We start from the raw sequence: 27,605 nt of genomic DNA on the forward strand, positions 1-27,605 counted from the left end.
AAAACTTTGTTTAGGGCCTCAAAACAGCTCCATAAGTTCTGGACCTAAAAGATGCCAAAAATAATGGACTATGCTACAATTAATGAAACTAAAAGAAACAATGTCAAGGGCCCAAGTGGAACTGGTGGCTTGCCACCAATGTCCACCTGCATCAATCCTCCCTCCTTACGAAGAAATGGTTCACATTGCATTGAATGCGTCCATGAGATGGGTAAATTTCTGCTGAACTTGGTCCTTGGTGAGCCACTTTCCCTAGTGCAAGAGTTGGCCAGCTTTGATAAATCAATACATTACGAGCCTCTATTTACAAGTGTTCTTTATTTGTGTTTCCATGACTTGATTATTTGTGGCTTCTTCAATGAAATCAAGGTTGAGCTCTGTTGGTGTCAACTACTCAACAATATTTGATGTGTCCAGTAATAGTGGAAAGTATGGCTAAAGTTGGTCCACATTGAATACAATGTGTAAGATAAGGAATGGGGGGAATACTAGCCTCAACATTATTCTCTCCCATAGCGTTGGTGATGGTGTAAATCTTGTATCAGAGTGGTCTAATATTACGATGCGATCCACCAAGGCAAAATTTCTGTAAACGTAACCAAACTTTGTCACCCACCTAAAACTTATGGGGCACCTGATGTTGATCATGTCATTGTTTTTATTTGGTATTGGATTTATCCAAGATTTCATGAACCTACTGGTAGATGTGCTAAATGTGCTCAATAAACATGGTAGCTTTATCAGCTCTAGACCAAACATGGGTAGATTCTTCCTGTGTAGTTGCAAAATATTATGCAACATCAATTGGACATAATGGTTGAAATACCAAGCCCACTTCAAAGGGGTTGTTGGATAGCAGATCCCCCCATAGTGGGTTTTGGGGCCTAAAGCCCAGATTTTGGTGAATGTAATGTAAATACCCCACAAAATGCAGGCACGGAGAGTGAGAGTCTAGGGTTGTCCGCCCTAAAATAATATAATTTAATGTATGGTATGTCGACCTATCCATGGTCCGCCGAACATGGGATTGTATAAATAGAGCAAGGCTCTAAGTGTAAAGGGAGTTTGAAGCTCTGAGAAGTAATATGGTTTTGGGGATAAGGAATTCACTCTGAGTCTATAAGTCCAAGTCTTGGGTTGTAGTAGTAGGAAGAGGATCTACAGCTGAGTGCACAGAGGCCTGGTAGAGTCCGCAGCTGTGTGCGTAGAACCCTGCAGCTGAGTGCACAAGGCAGAGTTGGAATTGTATCAGAACAGAGGATTAATAAAAGATAAGTTACTTGTGGAATATTTTGTGTCTATGCTTCTGATATATTTATGCATCTCTTTATTGTTTATTATTGCACACACTTGTTATGAATGTTGAATGATTGATGAGAATATTGGGCCCACATAATTAAGTTAAGATCTATAATAATAACACAATAAGGATAAAGGATCTAGACAATGTCTCTTCACGCTCTGTAGAGAGCTACACAGAAGCAGTTGCACAGGCTGCGAAGGACAGATGACTATGCGGAGCAATGCAAGCACGTAGATCGGGTCCGCAAACTTCCCAGACTTCATCAACACATCCATAGGGTGCGAAAACCTAGTTCCACCACCCTCCCATACTACCTCGGGTGAGACCTCAGTCCGCGCACCGCGAACTGTTGCCAAAATGGCTGGTAGTTTTAGGATTTGTTTAGCTAAATCACTTCTGAACCTGGGTCAGGCCCCAACAAGCCAACAGATGGTTCAGTTGCCGGGACCGAGATTTGCCTAAGGGATGTCTGATGTCGGAACACTTGAATCCCATCAAGAAGGAAATTGAAGAGTGGATGGATAAGAATATTCACAGGTTCGTGACAAAGGAAAACAGAACTCTAAAACTATTCGAGAAAAAGTGGCTGGATCGCTACGTGTATATGGAAATCCATGAGATCTTCGCATCCTTTCCTTCTGAATTGTACGAGTGGATCATGAGGTTAGCTGAAAGCCATGGAAGGTGTAAGCTCAACGAACTAATAGTGTGGACTCTGAAGTCAGTGCACAGATTAGAGGCATCAGAAGATAAGATCACGCGAGCTGTGGACCATTGGCTCGACCAGATAATAGTGGGATTTATCACTGAGTTTGTGGTAGACACGACCATGAGCTATAGCAAAGCAGAACAAATTTTTCTCAAGGGACCGTGAGGTAGGTACATTAAATCCCTGAATACCTGGATTAGGAAGATGTTATGTGAAAAACGGGTGATGCAAATACTTTAATGTTTGGAACAACACAGAGCGGAAAGGTCTACAAAGGTACCAAGGGATTAGGAAACAGTCCTTTAATTTCACCTTCGTGAGAGAGTGAGGAAGAGCTCGCTCAGGTTTCTCCGAGAAGTGTGGTTAGTTTGATAAGGCAACGCATTCCGTAGTTATCACCTCCACTTACACCATCACCTGCTTCACCTACTTCACCTCCATCTTCACACACCCCACCTCCACCAAACCCACAGTTCAGCGTGGCAAGCGCGATCAAGCTACCCATATTTAGAGGAGTAGGAAATGAGGATCTGGACCATTCTGGTTCGTGGTAAGAGTAGTGTGGGAAGCGCAAGGGGTCACGAATGACAACATTAAAAAGGCCACATTTGTGAGCATGCTGCAGGATCACGCGCTAACATGGTATATCAAGCACTCTAGTGATCACCCAAATGCAGTGATAGTGGAGATCCAGAATGTGCTAAACAGAGAATTTAGCCGGTTGAAATCAGAAACACGGTTAATCATTGAATTTAAAGAGATCACAATGCTTCTAGGCAAGACCCCCTGGGATCTAGATTAGCGACTAAAGAGTACGATCCGTGAGGCTAATATTACGCTAATGGATGCAAAATATCATGCATGGTTTGTGGCATCTTTGACACCACACCTGAGGATGATGCTATCATAGTAGAAGCTTTCAACCCAGGCCGAAGCATTGGAGATGGCGATAAGGCTGCATGAAACACCGATACAGGATCTGGGGTTGGAAGTCCAACAAATCCATGCGCAACTACAGAATCTATGCTTGGAGATGCAGAGCTTGAAGCAGGATAGGGCGCCATGACCAGAGGTGCGTGAGGAAGTGTGGTGCATAAAATGCGAAGGCCAGGGCCATGGAAAAGACCACTGTCCAGTATTCGTGAACTACTTGGCAAGGGGGGACCAATGCCATTGAGACCAGAGGCACAGGCAAGGCCAAGTGCGGCACCCGCACTATGGTGTGCAATCTGTCAGATAGGAGGAAATCACATGACAGATAACTGCCACTTGTTGCAGAAGTATACACAGACTCCCCAGCAACTATTTTGTAATTTTTGTAGATCGGTGGTCCATGACGAGCGTACTTGTCGTAGCTACGAGTTGATGATGGAGTGGACCCTAGCATATAGAATGCAGAAAGAAACGCGAGGCCTTGATCCAGCTGCGGGGATGGTGTGTGCTAGATTTCAGGGCCGAGGTCGAGGACAAGGAGGAGTGTGACTAGGAAGGGGCCGCTGATAGTTGATCTGTTACAATTGCAAAGGACCAGGGCACTATGCTCGCAATTGTACCAACCCAACGAGAATATCTTGTTCGTATTATGCTCAGTTTGATCATGAAATGATAGATTATCCTACGTTGAAAGCACAAATGCGTGAGAAAGGGGTACTACAGCCTACTTTGACTCAAAAAATCCAAATGATGAGGTTTTAACCGAGTGAAGAAGACACCAACGTGAACATGATGCTCAAAAGTGGCGCGACCACAGGGGAAGATAAAGGGAAGCACCCTGAGGAAGATACATGGGTTCGCAAGGCTCCTATAAAGGAACCTGAGTTTTACTTAGAACGTGCAAAGGAGACATTTATGGAAGCTAAGAAGAGCTTCGCAAAGGCCTCTACTTCAGGTAGTAAGGATCAACCAGAGCCAAGGATGGATCCTTCTATGCTTACTATCTTTTTAGAGACATGCATGAAGTTGCTGCGCGACAATAGGGTAGTTAAAGGACTATAGGAGTTCATAACTAGGTTCGTAGGGTTGGGTGAACCATGCGTAATTCAGAAACTAGGAAGGCATACATTGCGCATAGGGAGGGAAATGAGATTAATGGCGCAGATTGGCAAATATGAAATGGATCAAGTAATCCTAGACCTCCGTTCATATGTGAATGTGTTACCAAAGCAGACATGGGAATGCATGTGCAGGCCCACATTACAGTGGTCCCCTATCCAATTACGAATGGTGAACTGTTAATGGGAAAAGTGTCTACTCAGAACGACCCTATCCCACTAAGGTGTGACAGTGACCTTAGAAACAAACAGGGAAAACTACTTTCGTATTATTCTTTATGAACTATAAACGAAGAGGAATAGGATGAACCAACCTGTGTCTTGCGCTAGTCCTTTGATCCAATCTCTCTCCTCTTTGACAGCTTCCAGCTACCTGCTCCCTTACTTGCCTAGCTTCACCAAGTTCCTGTAAGATCACAGAAGAAGAAAACTACGCAAAGACATGGATTTATATTCATAAATAGCTTAGGATCAGATTTAAGCTAAACATACAAATGTAACAAACATCAATGATACACAAGCATGTAGGAGAAACTCAAATAGTTTTATTGATATAACAAGAAGATCCAGGAGGAGTTACAACTGATGATTCCTAATCCAGCATCAACCTCCCAGCATAGAAGTCCCCTCTTCACCTCTAACAAAGCATAAATCACCCAATGCTCTGATATCTATCTCAAAACCAACAGCAATTCTCTGCAATGTACAAAATTCCAGCCTCTGGATCTCTGGGATGAGGGATCCATATATAGATGTATGCAAAGAGGATGAGTCAGCTTATGATCTGACTAGTGTCTTCTCTCTGTCAGTTCTTGCTTCCACTTGGAGACTGAGAGCCTCTTACTCATCCTTGGTCGAACTCAGTGAGGCAAGTGTCATTGGGGAAGATTCTGGAAGCTTCCATTGTCTGTCCACCTCGCGGAATGACACTTCCATTTGTCATTTCCCGCTCAACGCACCCTGGTAGTGCATTTAGGTGCGTTGCAATGCACCTAGCTAGTGTACTTGGGTGCTATGCAACGTAGCTAGCTAGTGGAGTAGCTGAAATGATCCTGATTTGACTGATTCTGAGTAGTTTCTGGTGGAGAACTTCTGGGAGAAGCTGTAATTTGTTGACCTTGTTCCTTTAGGGACCGGAACAACACTTTTAGGGACTTAGGATCCCTTGGTTTATGGACATTTCATGCTTAGATCTGTAAGGCACAAAAATGTCTATAACAGTTGCCCCCTAAAGTATGAGGCCGTTTATCGGGTGAAATGCTTTATTAGGAGGATCCGAAGTTCTTTCAATGATGGGAGGAGACCTGTAATAAGATACAATACAATGCATTATCTTCATACTGTTTTCATGATCTAGCTGAGGCGGGCATTCCCATGATCAGCTTTATAAATTCATTTTCATGTACATAGGACAGACAATCGTCTGATGGTAGACTGATGATTCTAATAGAGCCATCATCCTTTTGGTAGGATGATTATCTGTACTGCAATGCTGTACATTTCAATGTCTTTATTTTTCCTGAATATATATCGCAGCCCGGATGGATGAAACTAGATCCGGGGTCTTCAATCTTGTCCGATCTTCACTTGAAGTACAAGTTGATCCATGTGAGAAATGTTTTGAAGTCGAACATGGAAAGACATCGCTTGATTACCAGTCAATGATGTAAATTGTTAACAAGCGCGAGAGGAATCACCGATAATGATGATGACCCTCAAGGTACTGCAGTACAATTCACGTGGTGTGAATAAAGGACTTGGCGTCGAACACCACGCAAAATCTTTCAGTCGAAGGTCATTGATGTATACCTGTCGCCTGGAAGTGAGAAACTTGCCATTGAGGCATGCAAGCTTCAAAGTACTGAATGGGGTGTTCCTAGATCAACTTCTTGGATAATGAGCTGATTTCGACAAGAAGCGATCTGTCAAAGGAGGGTCTTGATGAATCCCACATCAATGAAATGGAACGGAGCAAATGATTTTGATGGAGGTGAAAACGATCTGATGATATATGGTTCAGGATGGCATTCATGAAAGAATGAAGTATAATGTATGGTAGTGGATGGGACATGGGTGACTTCTCTGGATGACTTCTCTTGAACATGTCGGCGACACTTATGTGATGGATTGGTAGAATTTACCCCAAATGTGGATGGTATGGCGTGACCATGGTGATGTGACCGGTGAATGAAACAACCCAACCCGACTCAGGCACGAAGTGGAAGTGTCATGTTCAAGAGAGACTTGCTACCAATAAAGATTCTTTGAGTTTTCTTCCCAATTTTTCCCCAGTCATTGCTGACCAGTACCTCTTTATTTTTTTCAAGCTTGAGGAGGATAACATATGCTTGTTCTATAATTTTCCCTTTGGGCAAACCCATCGCTATGTTTTAACGAGCCTAGCGATAGTGAAACTCGTTCTCATCTAAAGACAAGTTTGTCGCTATTAATCTTTTTAACAAGTTTAACGACAAAGATAACTCGGTCCTTTTCATTTTTAGAGAGTCTGAAAAGGTACGTAAAGATAACTCCAAAATTCCTTTTTCATCATCTAATCCCTTAAGTCCGAAAAAGTATAAAATAATACAGAAGGGATGAATTTTCGATAGTTTTAAGTAGCCGAACAAAACAAGCGCTCGATCTTTTTGTGCAATAATCCCTCAGGTCCAAAAAGATTAAAATCTAGAGGAGGGATAGCACTTCCGGTCGCTTTAACGAGCTGGAAGACCAAAACTCGGCAATCTTTTCATATTTTACGAGTCAGTTGAAAAAAGCTTAAAGAAGACTCGTCTTTTGAGGAACGAGTGATAAAATGGGTAGTAGCTGATTCCAGGTAAGGCTTGGAATTTTCCAATCAGGGCAGTGTCACAAGGATGGCTAGTGAAATCACTCTTCGTAGCTGTTGTAAACAATCAAATGGAGGTGAATGATCGGCCAATGAAAAAGTGGAGGTGACGGTGCAAACACGACCAAGGCTTTAATGGCTGAAATGTTACATTCACGGTGGTTATTTACCGGGGAATAGTTCATTTTTTAACGAGCTTAAACGTGGGTGGAAACATTTGCTCATGTCTTATGTTTATTTTTTAACGAGCTTGAACTATGTGCTAAAGCTGCTCGATTAATCTAGTCAAATGATAAGAATGTCTCATATAAAACGACAATTTTTAGATTTTTGCCCCACATCCTTTCTTTATGCAAGTTAGGTGATGACTAATCCTACGAGTTTAAAGGGTTAGAGGTCCTAAAAATTTAAAAAATAAATAGCCGCCCCTCGCTTGCACTCCAAAAGGTTTGCATGCCCCCAGGTATAAAATATGGTTTCAAAGTTACCCCTCAATTTGCAGACAAAACATTTGTTCTATCAGGAAAGGCCTACCTCTTACAGGTTACCCAAAGATTGTTCTATTCGCGGTGCAAACAAAACACTTCTTCGGCGGTGTCTACTGAGATAAACAAAGGTGAGTGACGACGTCCGCCAACTCACATAACTTTGACAAGAGAATATTATTCTAGAATAACCCCTCTTCCACCGACGGATGGGGTACAGACTAGTCATATTCTCTCGTGGAAACCTACCCTATACCCGAAGTTTTCCTGCCGAAGCAGACCAAGACGCATGCCCCCTGGGTTTCAGTCATATCCCTCCGAATTACTCGCACTCATCGGGAGGACGGACTGGGGATTGAGACATTTCTTGTGTGAAGAGACCATTTAGGGATGGTATATGACTATTTGCTATGCGTGATTCGGGAAAGGAAAGCTGGTCCACGAGCTTGACCACTCTTCCTTCGTGCGGAAAACACATTACTCTAAAGAGTGAGGAGATGATGGCTCCCATGCAATAAATATAGTCTCGTCCAAGGAGTAGGTTATAATCCAAGGGTCCTTGAACAACCATTACGTTCATTTGAACTGTCTTCCTTCTCAATGTTATGGGCACATCGAGAAGGATCCCTAAAGGTCGACTGGTTCCTTTATCAAAGCTTGTCATATTTCTCATCTCAAGCAAAAGCGATGGCGAACCAAGCGCTTTCCAAGCAGTAGAGGAAAGGATACTCAGAGAAGCCCCCTCATCTATGATGGTACCAGCCATGACCATTCTATATATTTGAACGATAATTCGGAATGGTACACTTGCTGGTAAGCGGGGTCTGCCTAGTTGATTCCAGTCGAAGGAGACAACTAGGTTGCTTGGAGGTGGGACCGAGTAGACAGTCGGGTATGGCTCTGACGAACTTCCCTCCCGCAGTAAGGGAATGGGTAGATTGCCCCCATGTTCGTCGAAGTCTGTGTTGATGAAGAGAACTTGGACGGTGTCATCCTTGTTCTCTTCAGTGACTGTATCATCCAAAGATAAAACCTCTGAAGGCAAGACCAGGTCAACTGCCACCTCGACCTTTTGACTTTCATTTGGTATGGATTCAGATGGTTTATCTTCGATGATAGGCACTTCAGCCGACCACTTGAGCGGGCCAGCTAGATTTTCAACTAGCGATGAACTCGGCAAGAGTTTTTTATATCCAGGAGGAAGTCGTAACGGTGAAATCGGACGATCATCCAAAACTCTTTTAGCTTCGTCTAAGAAGGGACAATGGTGGATGGCATGATTGCCTTCGCACAGTTTATCTAGCTTTCCCTTTTTTTCCTGGGGCTTCATTTTCGCTAGTTGACGGTGTGCTTTCAACATGATCATCAGAGGTTGATGACACTGGATTGTGCAAACGAGGAGACCAATCCCTTAGTATCTGAGGGATGCAAGGACAATCTCTGTGAAAGTGGTCTCCTTTGCAAATGACACATGGCGATTTAGGCCTGGTCGGTGTAGTGTGTGGATTTTCGTTAGACAACACTCGTTTTCCCCCATTCGCCTTCGGCTCCTTCTTCTTCTTCTCTTTCTTCTTCTTCTCCTTCCTCTCCTTAGGAACTTGACTTTTGGCTTTGCCAGCCCCATCAACTGAAGAGGAAGGAGGAGAGGAAGAATTAGAGGAAGTAGAAGGTTGGTGGGAAACTCTGGACTCGTCTAATTGCTGATTCGATTGTTTAGGAATAGTGGTGTTCTGAATGACATTGGTTGAGAAGAGCCATACTGGCAAGCCAATTGTCAGTCCTGGAAGCGACAATGTGGCCATATGGGGTGGTTGAAGGGAAAATACCCCTAGGGTCCTTTGGGCTAAGACTCTACCAGACTGAAAATTGCTTATTCAAAGAAACACACACACAGCCATCATTTTTACTTTTAAGCAAATGCTAACGTTAAGGGTACGTACCTAAGGTCCTACGTTCGAGAAGGCCTTTAGGGTCCAAACCCTTCTTGGAGTTCCCTTCTTCTTTCTTTGACCTGCAAGACAAACAAATCAAAGAACACAACAGTACATGTACAGATAATTATGTATAAATCATCTTTATGCTATAAAGTTAGTTATAAAAAATCTTTAAGTAACCACTTTCATAAGAATTCAACACAAGAATCTCATAAGCATAAAGAAAGATTATTCGGGAACAAAGACGTGTTTCTTTATATATAAAGGCAAATAAAGTACATATATCGGAAAGATATCACCTGAACACCTTCAGCAGGCTCCAAGCAAGCTTCCTCCCGGATTCGTTCCAGCCTCAAGGCTCCAACAAGAGCTCCTTCCAAGTCTTACTCAATGATGATATCAAGGATGAATGATCACCAATACACATGGAAACAAGGGTTTCCTATGCAAAATGGGGGAAGTGCAGAATGCACCAAGGACTTCAGACCTGGTCTAAGGGAAAAATCTCAGCATAATAATCTTGCTCTCCTTTCTCTCTCCTTGGCCTTCCCTTTGATGTCTTTTTATACCCTCTCCAAAGTAGTTTTTTAGTTAGGAGTTGGTTGGGAACAGTTGGGCCACGGGCACTAACAGGTGATCCAGCAGGTAAACCCGCGATCCCCGCCCGAAAAAGAGGAATTTATTATTTTTTTAAGTTTTTTAATAGATACACGCGGGTTGGGTATGACAGACCCGCGTGTACACGCGTTTAACTCAGGGCAATGTCGCGTATAGGGAATAAAACACTGTTTTTTAAATTTTTGGACCAGGTCTGGAAGGAGGGGTTGCCCTAGGCCATAAGTGCAGCATCACAAACCATAAGAGTGAGATTTGGAGCTATAACAGATGCCCCCTAATGTATGAGGTCAGAAGGGGAACATGATGGCCGAAATATATTAAGTAAGTACAAGGAAAGGAACTCTGCCGAAAAACCGAGGAGGACTTCACCAGAATTCAGCCTGCCAAGCCACGGAAAGGAGATCAGAAAGAAACACTGTCTGAGGCGGGCATACCCATGCTCAGGAAAAGTAAAGCATGTCCGCATATCAAGTACAAGCGGATCCACTAAGTATACAAGTATAAATGACTGGAAAATACATAATGGATCATCTGATCATAACGAGTAAGTACATGTCTGAATATCACATATAAGACTGTCAATGATGCTGAAAGATGCAACGGATCACTGATATCAAAGACTGATCCCAAAAGGTACCAACTGAACATGATGGAATAGGATGGTACTACACTGCAAACTCAGGTGCCAACATATAGAATGTCGCCATGACTGACTGCAACATATAAGGTGGAGTGGTATCAACTAGCAGCAACAGAAGCAACTGTCAAGTGAACCAATGAATGCTGATACAACCTGAGGTCTTCACCGACCGCCGTGGTACATTTCTACACCATGGGAATAAATGATCTAAAGTCGACCATGTGAGAAATTGTTTGATTACCGGTCATTGATGTATACTGTTAACAAACGCGAGACTACTCACTGATAATGATAATGAGCGTCAAGGTACCCAGTACAATCTAACAAGTGTGAATAGATGAGCTGAAGTCGAACACCTGCAAGAATCTATCGATCAGGAGACAATGATGGTTTCCCACTGTCGATAGCGAGGAATCTGCCACTAATGACTGCAAACCCCAAGGTACTGCCAAATGGACTCTAGATCTTTGCCCCAGAGCAATGAGTTGGAGTCGATAGGGAAAGATCCGCTAGAAGGAAGGCATTAAGGCATCCTTCATCAATCTAGCGCGAGTGTAACCCGTAGGCCAATAATGTGGAAGGAATCGGACGAAAAAGATGTAGTAACCCAACCGAAGTACGTTTCCGGCGTACACAAGATGTGGCTAGCGCACGGCAGAAACCCTCTGAACCAACCAATAATGAAAGCCGACACAGAGGCGAGGTATCCACCAATATGGTCAAATGGAAACCAAGGTACTGTACGAATCCCAATGTGTGATAATGTATGCTGATGTCGAACACAAGGGAAACCACTCAGTCAAAGACCCATGATACTGATCGATGCTGAGCACAAGGTGACCTATCAATAATGAAAATAGGGCCAAGGTGCGGCTCTAGGCCTGTCCTCAGAGCAAGGTGTCGTCGTCGATAAGGACAAGACCCGCCAGCAAGAAGTCAATGGGGACCTTCTCAAACCGGCACGAGTAAAGGACCAATATAACTGATGTGATGATAGACATGACACTGACAACCAGGGATGGCCGACTGAAAAATGAGTCAAGAGACACCGCAGAAAGGCTGACTCAGGCTAACTTCCCTTGAACAAAAGCACGACTCAATGTGACTATGTGGCAGCATATGATGAATCTGTATAAGTTCGTCATGCAGGAGGCACGAACGAACCCTCCATATGATTGGAAGAGATAACCAATCGGGGGAGAACTGACTCGATAACAAGGTTATGGCGTACCTAAGTCAAACTAAATCCCACCCATGCAAAGGAGACTTTGTTTTGAGTGCTTTGTTCAAGGGCGACACGACTGACTCTAGCTGCCAACAATAAATGGAAATAATGTCCCTGTTCCCGCTCTTTTTGGAATATTTAATTTTTTTTTGTCTTTTTCTGATAAGCCGGAAAAAGAATAAAAGAATGCTATAGTACAGTGGAAAGAACGAGTGTCGGTGAAATAGATGATCTAGTTCCAGGGAAAGGAACGTTCCTATGCTCAATGCAGGGAGGTGAAAAACTGGTCAGTGACACTCAGAGGTATGTTCCTTCCACGGATCTGGGTATGTCAAGCTGCAGAGGTCAAGGGTATGCAAGGTTGATTTTGCAGACGTCATGGTCAAAAGTTGGCTTAAACACGAGTCCAAGTGAAGCCGGCTATAGGCCAAAAGGTGCAAATGGTCAACATGCAATGCAGAAGTACAACTCAACACACATAGGAGCCTCTAGGGTATAAGGCCAGAACGAAGCGAAGAAGCAAAGAGGAATGAGTCTTCAACGCATAAGTCATGGTGGGACTACAGAGGGCTCCCAAGCCTACTCAAAATGAAGCAGCATGGGCAACAAATGTCAGTGAGGTGCTAACTAGGATGCCCATGTAAAAGGATGGCTCTACCATCATGTCATGATTTAAAGAATCGGCGAGTGAAAATGGCTTGCGAACCATAACATGATGGGGTCAACCCTACGGCAGATGTATCGGTCAAATGGAGGCTAGTATGCATAGTGCAACGGAAAAAATGGTGTCCCTAACCTATATGCCAGTAAGAACACGATACCTACCATGACGGGTCAGCAGTCATGGAACCGTCTCGAACCGTCGAAAAATGTCCAAAATGTCCTGAAAAACAACTCAATCTCGACATTCCAAGCTCCCAAGTTAAAAGTGACATGAAACCAAACAAAATAAAATTTTGAAAAAATTTTACATTTTCAAAACTTATAAAAAGAAATTTTGGACTTACCATTTTCACCGTTTGACTTGGGGAGCAAAAATTGTGGAGCAAAAGGAGCAAACTTCCCCGTGACTTATTCAACCGTTCAAACTTGCCGAAAACTTCCAGGTAAGCACTAAACTTGTCTTGCAATCAATTGTGATAGTTTTTAGGAAGTTTAATTAATGTTTCACCGTTAGACTTTTGCAAAAAATCATTCTGCGGCATACATGCGGGTTGGATGTATATAAATCGCGTATACGACGGCCCTACACGCGACTGTGTATAGGGTAACCCGCGTGTGCGCAACGAAAAATTTTTATACATAAAACTAATGGATGAAAATGATTTTTTCTTCCAGGATGACTCTCACATGGCGTGAAAGAGAGCACTCAACCGTAGATAATGAAGTTATGAACAATGATGAGGCATTAGATGCCCTACGGGGATGCGGATTGCTAAAATTCTTCAAGTTGCCAAATATGAAAGCAAACGTGCGTCTGCTCGAGAGACTCATTGATTATTGGGATGTCGAGGAAGAAGCTTTTGTGATTGATCAGATGCCACTCAGGGTAGAAGTGGAAGATATATATTTTATCACGGGCCTTTCCCGAAGGGGAGAGGTAGTACACTCCCGGGGCAGGACCCGGAATAGTCTCAGTGTAGACGACTATGTTCAAATTTACTGCCCAGGTCATCGGAAGGTCGGGAGCCAGATCTCTATCCCACACGTGGCGAGTTTGTCACTGCGGATAATCTTGTTCACCATAGCTCGAGTGAAAGGATCATCCTCGCTACATCAGGCATCACGGGTAAACATGAGCGTAGCAGTGGACTGTCTCACCACGGTGTTTGACTGGTGTACTCCTCTTCTTGCTAACATGAAGGAACAACTTGCTTCTATCAAGAGGGGACAAACCAAGAACTTTGGGTATGGAACCGTTTTATGCACTTTCTTCTTCGAGAAGGTTCCCGCACTCCGCCCCAGGGTAGCAGTTCCCATCAGTAGTCCACGTGATCCACGCATGGGCCGGTGGGCTGACTTGATGAGACATCTGGGGGGTGGGGAAGTACCTAGGAATGCATTCGACGATGACTTTTTTGCTTGGTGGGAGCAACAGATCATCGCCATAGATGACTACCCCTATGCTGGACTGGATTTCCGAGGAGATCCTGATCTAGTGTTACCACCGGATGCAGCATGGGGCGAGATTGGTAAGATTTTTGATTTTTATGATTTTATGATTTTTAGGATTTTTCAAATATAATGATGAACTTTGAAAAATATTTTTGATGAGATTCAAATGGCTAATATGATGATCATGTTCCAGACATTGGGCGTGTGCGACCAGATGGATTCCCACGGCATGGACGGCGTGGCCGAGGAGCCGAAGAGGCGGCTGCGGATGCGGAAAGGACCCTCAACAACGTCCAGCGACACTTGGCGAGACTGAGCTACCAAGTACCGATGGCCGAGATAGAGGACCTTCCTCCAGATATGCAGCGTCATGTCGTTGGGATGCCACGTGACTGGGTTCGCGTTTTTCGGCGCGTGGCCAATGCTATAGTTAGTTATTTAGCTGCTCATCCAGAGCCGAGGCATTAGATATGCCTGACATGATTATGGGCATTCGAGTCCCAATTTTGTATATTTTTGGACACACATATGTACACTCGAGACGCTTTGCGATATATATATATATATACAGTTTGACTTTTTGATGCATGATTTTATGATGATGAATGATTGATATGCCAGTCTAATGCTTGATTAGCAATAGAATCAGCTAACCAATTTTGAGATCTTGGAATGTGCAAATAATTAATGTAAATAAATGATCTTTGCAACAACCTCACCCTTAAATATTGGCGATATAATGATGGATCTCTAACCCGATAAATGTTATTTAACTGAGACACTATCAATTGAGAATCAAGATATACTACCAACGAGTCGATCCCATGAGAGATTGCCTCGGATAATAAATTGATAACAGCTGTATACTCGGCCATATTGTTTGAAGCAGGGCCGATACACACGCCTCTCGATATCATCAACTGACCAGTTGGGTAATAAAGTACCCAAGCTGCGGAAGCAAGATTCTGAGTGTGCCGACTAGCACCATCGGCGAATCCAAAAAAAACCAAATCATCCATCAACACCTGCCAAAGCAGACCAAAAAGTGCTGATGTCAGAAAACTCTCGATAAGATATGTACAAATATACATAAAATACAAAGAAGTCATTGCCTGGTAAAACTAAGCAAAATACTTCTTTAAATAGAGCCCGTTTCGGGGCTCCGCCAGCTTGTTTCCTTCGAAATCAATTAACTCATACGATCCTTTTTCTAAGACTCGTTTTATAATGAAAGGACCGTACCACATAGGCTTAAATTTGCCTGCCCCCAAGGCGTCCTTATCTTGGTCATAGACCAAGACAAGGTCACCTTCAGAAAAGACACGAGGACGGACAGACTTATCATACTGAGTTTTGACCCTTTTCTTATGGGCCTCATTCATCGTGGCGGCATCTCGACGCTGCTCATCGAGATGTTCCAGGTGAACTAGGCGCTCCTCGAGACTCGAAGTCTCAGGAAGAAGCTCGACAGCTAATTTCAGAGATGGAATTTCACATTCGACCGGAAAGATAGATTCCATCCCGTAAACCAACTGAAAAGGAGTAAAACCAGTAGCCGTTTTAACGGAGGTTCGGTATGCCCAAAGAGCCGGATACAACATAATGTGCCAATTGGACCGATTTTTATCGATTGTCCGTTGGAGTATCGTCTTAAGAGTTTTATTGACCGCCTCGACTTGTCCATTGGCCTGAGGATAGTAAGGAGACGAATGCTCTTGACGGAAACCTAATTTAAGAGCCAATTCGGACATTAGCTGATTTTGGAAATGACTGCCATGGTCAGTGACAATCTCTCTTGGGATACCGAATCTTGAGATAACCTGATTGAAAAGAAAAAAAGCTGCCGTGTCACTGTCGTTCTTATAAGTAGGCATGGCCTCAGCCCACTTCGTGAAGTAGTCTACAACCACTATAATGTACTTGTGATTCGCCGCTGAAGGCGGATTACAAGTCGTAAAATCAATACCCCACTTAGTGAAGGGACCGACGGTGACAACGGGAAAAAGGGGAGCTGGATGCGCGCGCATCTTGCGAGTAAAAATTTGACACGGGTGACAGCGTTTGACTGCTTCCACACAGTCCTTAAAGAGTGAAGGCCAAAAGTAGCCGGCACGTAAGATGCGCTGGGCTGTAGCAAGCCTGGATAGATGACCGCCACAAGCTCCACTGTGGCAATCATTAAGCACAGACTCTGCTTCCTCTAAGGTTAAACAACGTCGAAGAATTGAATCAACCCCTCGACGATATAATGTGTCACCAATGATAACATAGTTTTTAGCCAGGTGACGTAACTTGCGATGTTCATCCTTGGAGAAAGTAGAGGGAAACTTCGAAGTCTGGAGATAAACAATGATATCTCCATACCAAGGGTCTTGTGAAGAGATGAGGAATATATGTTCGTCGGGTAAACTTTCCTCATAAACAATATCCTCTCCACAAGGAAGCTCAGAAATTAGCTCCGCGAAGACCATAGATTTCTTAGACTTGGCGGACAAGAACTCGAGATCGAATTCTTGTAAAATGACTATCCATCTATTATATTTGCCCCCAATCACTCGCCTACTGAGGACAAATTGGAATGGATTGACCGCCGCTAAGACAAAAGTTTTGCGTAGCAAAATGTAATGACGGAGCCTCTGGACAGCATGGACCACTGCCAAGGCCAACTTCTCAACTGGAGAATAGCGGAGTTCAGGGCCTATCAAGCCTCGGCTCAAATAATAAATCACGTGCTCGACAAGAGCATCGTCTTCCTGAACTAGAACCATACCAATGGTAGATTCTGCTGCAGCGAGATATAAAAGGAAGTCTCTACCATAATCCGGTGGACTCAAAAGCGGGGCAGAGACTAATGCCTTTTTCAAAGCATCAAACGACCGCTGCGCAAAGTCGTCCCACAGGAATGGAACTCCTTTCCGTAGCAAACGCATGAACCCTTTAGTGATCTCGGCATAGTTTGCTATAAACCTTCTTAAGAAATTGGCCTTCCCTTGAAGACTTTGAAGTTGACGAATTGAAGACGGGGGAGGCAACTGAACTATTGCCTCAACCTTGAAGGGATCAACCTGAATCCCTTCATTGGACACTATAAACCCTAACAACCGACCGGATGTAACCGCGAAAACGCACTTATTGGGATTCAACCGGATTTTATAGAAACGACATCGCTCAAAGACTAATCGAAGATGACTAGGGTGATCTGTTCTCTTTCGAGAACGAGCAGCGAGATCATCTAAGTATGCCTTGATGACATGTTTGATGTCGTGGAAAGCGTAGGACATGGCCCGCTGAAACGTGGCTCCAGCGTTTTTAAGACCGAAGGGCATCTTTCGATATGCAAAGGTACCCCAGGGACATATGAAGGTAGTCTTATGCTGATCCTCAGGACGAATAGAGATTTGATTATAACCTGAGAAACCATCCATAAAGGAGAAAATCTCATTACCCGCACACTCGTCAATAATCTAATCAATGAATGGCGTGGGGTAATTGTCTTTTGGACAAGCCTTGTTTAAGTCCCTAAAATCGATGCATACGCGGATTGTTCCTTGCTTTTTGTCCACAGGGACTGGATTCGAAACCCAATCCGTAAGAGGAACAGGGTATATAAAACCCGCCCTTAGCAGCTTCTCAACCTCAGCTTTGATAGCCGCTGCTTTCCTAGGGTTAACCGGCCGAAGCCTTTGACGAATCGGTTTTGCGTTTTCGTACGTCTTGATCTCATGTTGGACTATAGAAGGATCAATGCCGGGCATTTCCTCATAAGACCAAGCAAATACATCACGATATTCCTTGAATAGGTCGGTGTAAATTTGAATTTCTTCAAGGGAACACTCACTTCCGATGAAGATATTCTCGATGATGTTAGGATCCTTAGAGATGTTTATAGGTATCGTTTTTGAGATTACCGACATATTACCTTCGGCATGCACGTGTGTTGGAGCCAAAGGGTTCGACACCGTACAAACATCACTACCAACGAGCTCGGAGAATCTAGATTCTACTTCCTGCAATGGAGGAAGAAAATATGAGCGATGGTGTAAGTCTTCCCAAGGTCGATCTATACCCATCATAATTTCGAGGATTGCTTCTTCAGAAGGTAGAACCGAATCTAAGCAGTCCAAGGCAGAGTTAGAATCAAAGCTCCAAGCGGGGGCCACATGACCATCTAACTCCTCTTCGGAAAAAGGAGTAGAATGGTTATCTGCAGAGTCTACGATAGCCTGATATCTAAGCTCAGCTGCAGATATAGGAAACGCCATTCCATTAACTTGCCCTTCAACTAATGTGGTCGTAGGTGAAGGCAAGGTCCAAGGGTCGGAAAAATGATGAGTTCGGAAGAACTCTTCTCGAGAAGACTCCTTGGATGATGAAATAGCATTGATTCTTGCAAAAGGAGAGGGAAGATCAAACGTACCCATCAATGAGGAATACATCCCTACTCCTAAATTCTCAGTCGGCGGGCGAGGGTTATCCACCAAAGGAACAGTAGAGTCGGAGGTTTCTTGAGGATCGATTGGAGCATAGTCCAATTGATCAACCTTAACGATTTTCCCCTCATGAGGAAAGCAAATGACACGAAACAGAGTCGAAACAACGGCTTCCATCTCGTACACCCAGTTCCTTCCTAATAGGAGATTATAGTCTAGGTTAGCATCTACGACTTCAACTTCGATATTAACGACCTTCCCTCCAACACATATAGGAAAGGTCGGGATAATCCCATGCGGCTTGTGAGAATGGCCATCAAATGCAGTTAAGACGGTTGGTGAAGGAACAGCCGAAGGTGAACCAATAGCCTTCCAACATGACATGGACATGACGCATGTGGAAGCTCCTTCATCTATAACGGTGCGAAAAATATTGATTTTCCGGTATGTTGACTTTACCTGAAAAGCCATATGATGAGGGAGTCTCTTTTTGACATTTGACATGTCAAAAGAGAGCACTAGAGAGTTAGCTGGATCGACTGCTCCAATGGCGGAGAGTAAAGCACTTCTCTGAGATGGACATGACTGGAGAACTTCCAAAGCGGACATAGCACATGGGCTTTGAGCCAAATCCTCCACAATGGAGTAATTTTGGGCGGCTCTAGCATTGGGGTTAATTGTCGCGCGTTTGGCGGAACCTTTCGGTATCCTAGGTATAGTCTCAACAGGAGGTCGCTCGATATGAAGGTCATTACTTCCGGGAACCGTTTTATCCTTAGATGTTTCAGCTTCACCATAATCACGTGATCGAGTAGTCACGTTAACGTTTGAACCCATCATAAAAACATTTGATGCTTTTTCCCCTTCCTGGCTGCCCCCTGAGGAGGCCCCAGGATTCGAATTTGCGCCAGCAAGAAGTTGCTGCCCTTGGGGAAACGGGTTAGTCAACACAGCTTGCGAACTAGAAGTCCCTTGCTGTCCTAACAAGCGCTGAGCGTCTTCAATTCTAGGGCAAAGATGAGTTAGATGGTCCCCACTGCATAACTTGCAAGGAAACTTAACTTTCTTTCTCGACTCACCTTTACCACCACCAGCGTTGTTGCTGGATTTATTTGCATCGGGCTTCCCATCCGAGTTCTTCTTTTTACCACGTCCTTTCTTTTTCCCATTGGAATTTTGATTTCCTTTGGGGTTATCGGATTGGACGGCGTTAATGGAAGAATTTTGGGAGGCTTGAGGATTAGACATTGTGACTTGGTTGTTAGGAGCAGTTTGTAATGACAACTGCTGCAATTGATTTAACAAGTTCACTGTAGTCGAGTCTACTGACCCCACAATACCATCCGCGTGCGGACCTGGCTTCGGCTTAGCTAAATCAACCTTAGATCCAGGAGCATCTGGCAAGTACTTTTGGAGGATCCCAGACTGAGAGTAAATCAGTTCTAACTGCTGGGCCCTGAAAATGGCTTGCTCCTCAGAATAGACCCCAGACATGGAGACATCCTTGGAGATCTCGGGTTGCAAAGACTTCAAAAACCACTCTAGACGGTACTCCGGAGGGATTTCGGCTTTGATGAGCCTCTTTCTCCGTCTCCATTCCTGAATGTGATCAGAAATGTGGGTTGCCTTATCCTGACGAAAGGTAGCCAGAAGTTCAGTTCCGGCATCATAGCGGACAGGCAACTGGAAGTGATTCAAGAAGATATTGGCTAAGTCTGCGAATGATGTAAAGCTGCCCCCTGGCAACTCTATGTACCATTTAGCCGCATTACCAATCAAGGTGCGCTGAAAGAGTCTCAACCTAATCGAATCCTCGATGAGGGAGTTGAATGAGCACCACAAATGGAATGTGGTTACATGATCGCCCGGATCTTCACCACTCTTCCCTTCGAATTTTGGTATATCCGAAGGGAGTTTGGTTGGGACCGGAGGCCAGGCCGGATTGTATCTGATAGGGTCGTTTGTTAGCTTAGTGAGATCTGGCAAGTTTAACGTTACCAGAAACGGAAGCCTAGGAGGACCTAGGGGATTCCACCCAGACTGGGCAGAACTCCCAAAGTTCTGAAAAGATTGTCCTGGGATTTGGGAGGCACCAGGCTGCCCGAAGTGACCATTAGAACCGGCTGAACCAAAAGGCAAGCCTTGTGGTCCAGCAAAATTCGGAGTTTGACCAACTCCTGCCGTATAACCTCCATAGCTCGCAAAGTTTCCTCCTAAAGAATGTTAAGGAGTTGATAACCCCTGATATGTGTTCCAAGCCGAAGCAAGGGGAGGAATACTTTGAAACATGCTAACCATGGAATACGGCCTACTTCCTTGTTGGCCGATAAATGGATTCACAGTTCCTGCGCTACTAACCCCAGGGTTATTCCAACCTTGGAAAGGATTGCTGCTTTGTCCTATTGAAGAAAAAGGCATGGATCCTACCGTTGGGTTGGAATGTGGGATATGACCACTTCCAAAAGGAAAACCCTGGAATGAAGCCGATCCGCCCATCATGGACGTAGCGGCACTGAACGGAACCGATGGAATACCCTGTGATTGGGTGCCAAAAAGGAAGGAACCAGTACTAAAAGCATTTGTTTGGGCATTTCCACTCGTGGACGGAATGGAGGTAGACCCCAACAGAGATGTGCTAGCAAACGATCCGAACAAGGAAGCAGAGGGGATGGAAATGGTTCCTCCCCCTTGCACCGATGTTGGGGTTTGCATAGTCGCAGCACTCGTAGAAGCCATGCTTCCAGTAGTGATCATAAATGGTAAGCGCGTAGCGTAACCTGGACTCGATGGTCTATATAATGGAGGCCCAACGTACTGCAATACGTCTGGATAACTAGATGGTAGTGGAGAATTTGGAGCCCCTAACGACTCCGAGAATTCTTCTACCTCTACGTTATTCTCCGCTTAAAAGCGAACTCGAGAAAGGACTGGAGTGTCCCTCTCTTGCTCAGAAGTACCAGGCCTTGCTTGGCCGCTAATGTCCCCGCGAGGAGGATCAATCCCCGATGTGTCAACCGGCGTGGGACGGACCCCACCGGTAGTATTCCCTCTGCGCCTTCTAGGAGAAGGCTCTAAACTTGGTGGCGAGAGACCACGAAGTCTTCGAGACCGTCTTGGAGATTGGTTAGCCACTTTGAATTTCTTGTTATGATCTTAACTAAAGACTCAAAAAATCAAAAGCTAGGCCAACTAGGAGCACAGAGCACACTATAAAGTTCCTAAAGATACAGCCAGTCAAACAACTTCCAAGTATTTTCGCTCCGGGTGATTAGGACCGGACACCAAAATACGAGAAAGTGAATCAAAGGGCCTTCCGAAGATAGTCTGGGATGATGAGGGCCCAGTCCTATCAGCGAAGGTATCAGAGGAAGTTACGCTGACCTCCTAACAACAACCTGCGCCGGTGCAAGCCCCCAAGCTTCGCAAGGGTGCCCTCCAGAAGTACTGTCGAGAGTGATGCAACGTCGACCTCAGGTGCCACGGGATTCCCCTCCGCAGCCACCTATGCAGATCCCTAGGAGAGGCAACTATGGGTACCAACTCGTTGCAGAAGCCAGGCGGAACAGTCGTGAGGTAAGTTCGGACAAGTAGGAGAGGGGGTATCTCTCTTCCCTGTCTTCACAGACCCTCATGCTTAACTCCCAGATCCGGAGCTTTCCTGGTCTTCCTAACGCTATTGGATTTACTCTCGTTAATCAGACTCTTATGTTTGACGTTTTATGTGGCCTTGGAGAGTTAACTCTCCACTCGCCTAATCCAAGGCCCTAAAATCCTAAACTTGTTGGTGTAATAACTAAAACAAAAAGTTCTAGTGGATTTTAATTAAGCGCTTGATTTTATTAGGCTGTTCTTTAAGTCAAAGGTAATGGAGGTGAAACTTGTGGTGTTTTTATGGACGCAAAAGAAATTAATAAAACTTAGCTACATGCACATGCACTTTTGTTTTCGATGAAGAGCAATTTCTATGAGGTTCAGAGGCACTTGTAATATAAACAAAATTTTTTCCTTTTTCTTTTCAGACTCCACACTCACAAAAACTAACAAAACTAAATATGCCTAAAAAGAGATGCAAATCTTACCCTAATGCAAGAACTATATGTGGATGCAAGATTCAAAGACTACTCTAAAAACAAAGAAGGAAAGTTGCTGCTTTACCAAATTTTGTCTTGCCACTAAAATGCTTAGATAGAAGATGATGTGTTACCAATCATTTCGTCCAAACAATAAAAACAAGTTCTAAGATAAAAAACAAAGCACTTTCACTTCGCAAAAAAGGAAATCAAATGAGAAGCAAGTTTAAGAAAGCGAAACTCAAAAACTTTCAAAAGATTTTCTTTCAATCAAACCAAAAAGTCTTTTTCAAAGGAAAGCTCTCAAAAACTGACACCAATGATTGATAAACAAGCAACCAAAAACTTTTGTGAATTGACACCTTTCAAATGATGAAAACTTCAACAAAAATAAAATGTGTTCGAAATCGCTTTTGACAATCAAAAGCAGCAATGAAAGTCCAAAAGATCAAAAGACAAGTTTCAAGAAAATGGTAAGAAACAAATTTCCCGAAACGAAGGAGCAAATGGTCATAAAAATGATTTCGTTAAGCAAACAAAAGTGTCATGAAAACAAAATGGACACAAAGATTGAACCCAATCTTCCCACTCTGCCGAAACAGGGCAATCAAGATTCTTAAACAGAAATTTTGTGTGTCAAAAATCAATGACGCTTGCAATCAACGAAAAACAAGACTAGTACTCCTTATAACTAGAGAGAGTTCAGAACAAGATGCCCCCTGTTAAACAGAGAACTGTCACTGGGAATTGACTGCTTTAAACTGACCCAAACCACCAGACAGACATTCAGCAAAAAGAAAAATTATAAATCTTGAAAATTATGAATATACGCGCCTGCAATTATTTGCAGAATGCGTGTACACGCGACTGTAACTAAGGAAACCTGTGTATACGCGGGTTCACTTAGTGCAACTTGCGTATATACGCTTCTGTAATCCAGAAAAAGAGCGTATCTTAAGTCTTTCAAGAAAAATAAAAAAAACACAGACTGAAAAACTGGAAAAGCTTGGATTTCAAGAAAAGATCAGACAGTCAGAGCCAACAAACAGAGGGGCTGAGCCTTGATTGGCTTGAGGACTACCCAAACTAGGAACAACAAGAGTGTTGTCCCCAGTGGAGTCGCCAATTCTGGTTGAAGGGAAAATACCCCTAGGGTCCTTTGGGCTAAGACTCTACCAGATTGAAAATTGCTTATTTAAAGAAACACACACACAGCCATCATTTTTACTTTTAAGCAAATGCTAACGTTAAGGGTACATACCTAAGGTCCTACGTTCGAGAAGGCCTTTAGGGTCCAAACCCTTCTTGGAGTTCCCTTCTTCTTTCTTTGACCTGCAAGACAAACAAATCAAAGAACACAACAGTACATGTACAGATACTTATGTATAAATCATCTTTATGCTATAAAGTTAGTTATAAAAAATCTTTAAGTAACCACTTTCATAAGAATTCAACACAAGAATCTCATAAGCATAAAGAAAGATTATTCGGGAACAAAGACGTGTTTCTTTATATATAAAGGCAAATAAAGTACATATATCGGAAAGATATCACCTGAACACCTTCAGCAGGCTCCAAGCAAGCTTCCTCCCGGATTCGTTCCAGCCTCAAGGCTCCAACAAGAGCTCCTTCCAAGTCTTACTCAATGGTGATATCAAGGATGAATGATCACCAATACACATGGAAACAAGGGTTTCCTATGCAAAATGGGGGAAGTGCAGAATGCACCAAGGACTTCAGACCTAGTCTAAGGGAAAAATCTCAGCATAATAATCTTGCTCTCCTTTCTCTCTCCTTGGCCTTCCCTTTGATGTCTTTTTATACCCTCTCCAAAGTAGTTTTTTAGTTAGGAGTTGGTTGGGAACAGTTGGGCCACGGGCACTAATAGGTGATCCAGCAAGTAAACCCGCGATCCCCGCCTGAAAAAGAGGAATTTATTATTTTTTTAAGTGTTTTAATAGATACACGCGGGTTGGGTATGACAGACCCGCGTGTACACGCGTTTAACTCAGGGCAATGTCGCGTATAGGGAATAAAACACTGTTTTTTAAATTTTTGGACCAGGTCTGGAAGGAGGGGTTGCCCTAGGCCATAAGTGCAGCATCAAAAACCATAAGAGTGAGATTTGGAGCTATAACATGGGGTGCACCAACATCTCCCCAAGAGGAGAAGGGACTAGGATTTCCACCAAGGGGAATTCCTTGGTTGGTAGACTCCATTTTCTCAACCTAAGATCAACGTAGGAAAAGGGTATGAATATTCCGTTTAAAATATATTTTTAGACGCTTTGACACAACTTGTTTTTTCAATTTTTAAGAGTCGAGAAAAAACAAAAGATGACTCTAGTCTCCTTCGATTTTTAATGAGCCGGAAGTGACAAGTGCTCAGATGGACCTTTTCCGTTAAGGAGTCTGAAAAGGAACGAAAGGGACTGCTCTGGAGATCTAGGTAGAGGGAGTACCAAACCAATCACAAAACTGCAGAATACTTTTTACGGTACGGCAGTCAATCTTCCCGAATGCTGTGTTCGGTGCATTACGATCAGTAGGGCGGCCGACACGGCTTCCTATAGATAAAAGGTTTTAAGCCTATAGGGGTCTCCCAATATATACTCGATGGTACGTGGGAGCACAAGTCCATACTGGCACTTATCGTCTCAAAGTGGAGGAATCACCCAACCATCAGTGAGGACAACAGTTACTAGGCTTTACGACGCCGGAATACGTCTCTAGCCTAGACCTCTAAATGTTGTGCGTTAAGTTCAAAAGCGTTGTTAGATTCATTCAATTTATTTTAAGTTGATCTTTCTTATGACGTTTTCCTTTTGGGTTCACCACGAGATGTAGATGTAATTCCTAAAATGCAATCTAAAGATGATAAGCAAACTTTTATCTCTTTTCAGCAATGAAAATCCTAGCTACAGGGGGAAAAGAAAGACAATCTTTTCTCAAAGAGCAAAGAGCACACTGTAAATGCACTTTTCTTAAGTCAAGCCAAACAGCCTGTCAATATGAAAATGCACATTTTCATGTATTTTTTTTTCACTTTCTTAATATTGATGCCTAAAAATAAAGTTGATGTACAAATCTGAATTTGCTTTTAAGTGACAAACACAAACAAGCTTCTTTTCGAAATCAAAAGGTAGAGATGATTACGACACTTTATGATTTTGAAATAAATACTCGTTTCGACACTAGAAAGTCACAAATTCAAACCAAAGGCAAAAGTAGAAGCATAATCAACTGTCAACAACAAATAAACTTTCTCCTAAGATCAAAATCAACACTTACGACAGATCTAAATCAAAGGACGACAGTATGACTATTCTACTTTTTCAATGGAAAGTTGTAAATGATGTAACAAACACACAAAAACATCTACAATATTTTTGTACAAAGGAGGCAGAATTAAGGCAAAGAAAAGGGGTTTTAAACAGACACATACACTGATCATAGGTTGCAAAAATCAGAGACAAAACTGAAAAAATGAAGCAAAGAACCTCAGCTGCACAAGGCTAGGCTGATCAGCGCAACTGTTACACAGAGAAACTGGATTGCAGCACAGGTAGCCCTCTCGGGAACTGCGTTGAAATGCAGAATCTCTTCACAGAGCCTGCACTGGGGCAGAAACGAGAATTCTATCCGGGTTCTGGGTCATGGTTTGCAGTTTAATCTATGGTTTTTGGCCGAGTAAAAGAAATTAGTAATGCACAATCAGAGGGTAGATTTAAAGGAGGTCTAAGAGCTATCACAAAGGGCAATCAGATCATTTGTGAATAAGCTGTTCAGATCATAAACAGATCCAGTGAACAGATTGAAGTAGCAGATGTCTACTTTGCATTTGTTAATGGAAAATGAAGTTTGATTGCTACTCCTAAGTTTATGAAACAAACAACAAGAGAAACACAAACAAACTAATTAGACACGATCCCCAGCAGAGTCGCCATTTTGTTAACGGGAAAAGTGTCTACTCAGAACGACCCTATCCCACTAAGGTGTGACAGTGACCTTAGAAACAAACAAAGAAAACTACTTTCGTATTCTTCTTTATGAACTATAAACGAAGAGGAATAGGATTAACCAACCTGTGTCTTGCGCTAGTCCTTTGATCCAATCTCTCTCCTCTTTGACAGCTTCCAGCTACATGCTCCCTTACTTGCCCAGCTTCACCAAGTTCCTGTAAGATCACAGAAGAAGAAAACTACGCAAAGACATGGATTTATATTCATAAATAGCTTAGGATCAGATTTAAGCTAAACATACAATTGTAACAAACATCAATGATACACAAGCATGTAGGAGAAACTCAAATAGTTTTATTGATATAACAAGAAGATCCAGGAGGAGTTACAACCGATGATTCCTGATCTAGCATCAACCTCCCAGCATAGAAGTCCCCTCTTCACCTCCAACAAAGCATAAATCACCCAATAATATGATATCTATCTCAAAACCAACAACAATTCTCTGCAATGTACAAAATTCCAGCCTCTGGATCTCTGGGATGAGGGATCCATATATAGATGTATGCAAAGAGGATGAGTCAGCTTATGATCTGACTAGTGTCTTCTCTCTGTCAGTTCTTGCTTCCACTTGGAGACTGAGAGCCTCTTACTCATCCTTGGTCGAACTCAGTGAGGCAAGTGTCATTGGGGAAGATTCTGGAAGCTTCCATTGTATGTCCACCTCGCGGAATGAAACTGCCATTTGTCATTTCCTGCTCAACGCACCCTGGTAGTGCTACAACGCAGCTAGCTAGTGGAGCAGCTGAAATGATCCTGATTTGACTGATTCTGAGCAGTTTCTGGTGGAGAACTTCTGGGAGAAGCTGTAATTTGTTGACCTTGTTCCTTTAGGGTCCGGAACAACACTTTTAGGGACTTAGGATCCCTTGGTTTATGGACATTTCATGCTTAGATCTGTAAGGCACAAAAATGTCTATAACATGAACCAACAGAAGATTTTGCCCATGGGGAGGTTGCAAGGGGTAAAAGTTGATATCGAAGGCATGAGCACACAGATGGACTTTGAAGTGATAGAGATTATTGATGACTGCAATCCTTATCCCACGTTGCTAGGAATCGATTGGGCCACTGATATGAATGGAGTCATCCACCTAAAGAAGCGGAAGATGATATTCGAGAAAAAGTCCCTACGCATAGTAGTTCCACTAGATCCAAT

The sequence above is a fragment of the Pinus tabuliformis genome, chromosome 8, assembly GCF_031772625.1.
Source record: "Pinus tabuliformis cultivar Carrire ecotype Pingquan chromosome 8, CPIR1, whole genome shotgun sequence".
Lineage (NCBI taxonomy): Eukaryota > Viridiplantae > Streptophyta > Pinopsida > Pinales > Pinaceae > Pinus > Pinus tabuliformis.